Genomic DNA, 3813 nt, shown 5'->3' with positions numbered 1-3813 from the left:
TTGAACTACATACATTTGTTGAAACCAAAATGCTCAGTAATGCAGAAATCACTGGATACAGCTTGGCCCCCATGCTCTGAAACTCACTCGTGGTCCTGGGGAATTGGATGTGCTAACAGCCATCCATTGTAGGTTCAGCCTTTGTACTCAGGTGAAGCTGGAACGACCCCCAGTTTAAGCCCATTAGCACATCCATTTTTCAGGGCCACAGGTAAGTTTCAGGGCATGGAAAACTTGAGGAGGGCCAATTAGTTCTGAGCAGACACTGAATGAGGGCTTCTGAGAAAGAAACTTCCTTGTACTTATAAGAGAGCTATAGGGAACAATGTTCTTTTGACGTGCAGGAAGAAAGCAGAGAAATGTGTAGCTGCCGGCAGCCATTTTGTGACAGCATTAAGATGAAACAGCCACTGCAAAGGGTGAAGCAAACATAGAGAAATAAAATAGGTGTTTGTAACATTGTTGGCCAGCTTGCTACCAATGAACCTTTAATCCGTACAGTCACTTGTGTCATTAGCTACCTGTATTATTTAATCCATTTGAACATGACATTCTTTCATTTATAACCAATAGCTTCCTAATGTTTCATCTGCATTGCCGAAACTTGGATTAAATTGAGTCATTTGTCAGATAGGTATCCATAGTATAAACCCATAGTTATCACCCAAGTGTTTCTATCATCTAATATTCCGTCCTTTAAATCACCCAACGTCTTTGTGTTTGCCAATAAAAGATGCCCTTAGGACACATGCATTGGGTAGAACTTTTTTACTTCCAAATGACAGAAAATAAACTAAATTAACTTAAACAAAAAAAGGAAACGTATTACTCAAATCTGTCAGAATTTTAGGAAACGTGTGATTTAGAGATTCAAATAATACAGGTAAGTCATATTTTACCTCCATCCATTGGCTCTGAGCGCCTATTACTGTAATTCTCAGTCTCCCCCAAGTGGCCAGATGGTGATCAGCAGCTCCAGGCCTATGCCATTCTGTTTCCAAGTTCTGCAGGAAAGAAAACAAGTTTCTCTTTGACTAATTTGGAAAAACAAATATTATCCCTGATCTCTTTGACCAGAATTAGGTCACTCCCATCTAGGAAACAATTACTGTGGCGAAGAGTATGTGATTAGCGAGGCTGAAGTCACATGTCAATCCAGAAGGTCAGAGATGGGGGCAATTCTGCCGGAAAATCTTGCACTGAGACTGGGAAAGGGGTGGGACGCTGGCACAGGCAATGTTGGAATACAAGAGAAATGGCGGACAGCAAACACTTCCTGCACTGAATTAACAAAAGGCAAATTCTAAGCATTTCAGAATTATAGTTTGGACTGCAAGTCATACTCTAATACAATTTTAGAATTACATGAGGCCTTAGAGATCTGATCTTCTGAGAAGTGAAGCTATTTTCCAAGGCTCAGATAACCAGCTGGTGACAGAGGCAATATTAGAATGCAGGACTCCTCACTCTTAAAGTTCTTCTTTTGGTATGCATCCAGAATTACAGAAAGAGCAAGGATCCTAAAGCTAAAAAACCTGAGTCTCAGTTTCTCCGTCTATAAAATGGGAATAAGCTTACTTAGGGCACTGAGTCAGATATTAAATGCCTTAGAAGTACGGAGCACAGAGTCTGGAACAAAGGAGAACCTGTTATGACTCTCACTGTATTTGTTCTTTAATGAAGTTCTCTTTTTTCTATTCCGAGTAACCTAAGTGACACTATCCTGGTTTCATTAAAGACGGAGCCATCTTTTCTATATATTCAGCCCTAACGTCTTCAGCATATTCTCGGAAAGCTTTTGAGAAAGTTGTTACTAACACACCACCCCTCAGACCAGGGGCGAGTTTTATCCAAAAGGCAGCAGTCCTCAAAGATGAGAGATAGCTGGTTCAAGCAATGAAGGCTTGTTCCCAGGGCGCAGGACTGTCTCTGGGCCCGACTTCAAGCATGGGTGACCTGTGACACATCACTTAACTTCCCTGGCTAGGGTATCGTCACCTGTAAAGTGAAGATCACTTTCCACTATCACAGAGCTACTGGGATATTTAAGTAAGACACCATGTACGAAGCTGTTTAGTGAGCTGTGAAGCATCTGAAACTGTAAGGTGCACATTTATATAGTTTAAGCACGTTAGTAAAGCTGACATATAATATAGTCTTTATGTAGCTACACATTTACCATCGTTTAATATCTATGCAGGTCGGCCAACTACTGAGTATGTTCAACAGTATGAAGTTGCCATTTTTGTTCTGTACTGAGGATTTAATTACTTCAAAGTACAAATGCTTTTTCCTATTTATCCCCTTCCTACTTTCCTATATGTACGGATGAATTCTAGAAAGAAAAGGACTCTTGTTTCTTCCCTTCTGTCACTTTGTTACCCCTTCTCCCTCTTTTTTGCATTTGAAATAATTTCCTCTTCTCCATCATTCACAATCTTGGTTAAAATTTGAATCTCTTAGGAGCTGTAAAAAGTACCCATACCCAGGCTGTGCCCCAAATCAATGACTTACTTGGGTGTATCTGAGACTGGGACCCAGACATCAGCATTTAAGCTTCCAAGTGATTTCAAAGCCATTCAAGCTCCAGAACCACTACCGTTCTTCCCATAGGCAGAGAACTGTACCAACTTCCTTCCCACTGTCCCTCACTAAACTCGTGGTACTTAACTAAGGAATGGCCCCAGGCGTAGAATGTTCTTTTCCACGAGGATTCTGAAGTTAGATTTTGACAAAAATCATCAAAGGTTGATAGCAATTTTATTTTCTATGACAAGGTCTTATTTTCAATTTTCTAATGTTTGTAGTGAAATATAAAAGGAATAGTAAATTTTCCATGATGTTTTCTGTATACCCTGTAGAAACTATTATCACATTCCTGAAAATCATATTTTCACCTCCAAAGGTGTATTTCCACGGTTTGTTTGGTGCCGTTAACGGTTCCAGCGTGCGATTCACACGTTCAAAATAAGCCATTTCGCCCTTTTCTCATGTGCCTTTTCCCTCCTAAAAGTTTTCACCTACAATTACATCTTTTAAAGGCAGGTTTGCTATCTTTTATGGTGCGAAAAATAAACGCCAAGGAAAAATACAAGTTAGGAGAGCTTGTAAGCCCACAAAAATCCCAGACAAGGGCCTGCCCCTGTGTTGTCTGCTGCTTTATAATTCAATTCAACAGGCAGTAAACAGGCCACCAGCCCAGAAGCACAAAAGGAGAAATTTGGAAGGCTGGTGCACAGAGAGAAGCTCCTACAGAAATGAGGAAAAGAAATGTATCCAGCAGGTATCCGTGAGTGAGGAATGCACTAGGAACATTCTGAGATCATGAAGGTTGACATTTAAAATGCCCCAACTTTTCTGTCCAGGGGTTTTCATGGAGAAAGGACTGTATTTGTCTGTGGTCTCTGCTTTACACACATCTCTGCTTTACATCAGGCATGTCGGCTTGCTGGGTTTAAAGTTTGCTCTCACTGATATTCAGTGCCCAGAATTGTGCTTCTCTGGTGACAAGAAGAAAATTATCAAAGACAGGGGTTGGAAGATAATTTTACTTAAGAAAAACGAATAGAAGTTTTTTGTTTGTTTGTTTTTAACTTATTTGCTTCAGAAGTGACTGCATAGTGTCCCACCTCCTGTGAAAAAAGGAAACTAAGCAGAGCACTTAAAATTTAAAGAAAAAAGAACTTGGAGGCTAAAAAGCAAGCGAGCCATGTGGACACCCGTTCTGCGCTTTGCCTGTTATTTCTCACCAAGTGCAGTTTTAAGTGCCCGGAGAGGAAAACGCTAGGCTATCCATTCACGTGTCTGGTCTGA

The sequence above is a fragment of the Rhinolophus sinicus genome, linkage group LG10 (genome assembly GCF_036562045.2).
Source record: "Rhinolophus sinicus isolate RSC01 linkage group LG10, ASM3656204v1, whole genome shotgun sequence".
Lineage (NCBI taxonomy): Eukaryota > Metazoa > Chordata > Mammalia > Chiroptera > Rhinolophidae > Rhinolophus > Rhinolophus sinicus.
The sequence above is the reverse complement of the archived record's forward strand: the minus strand, read 5'-3'. Positions refer to the sequence as shown.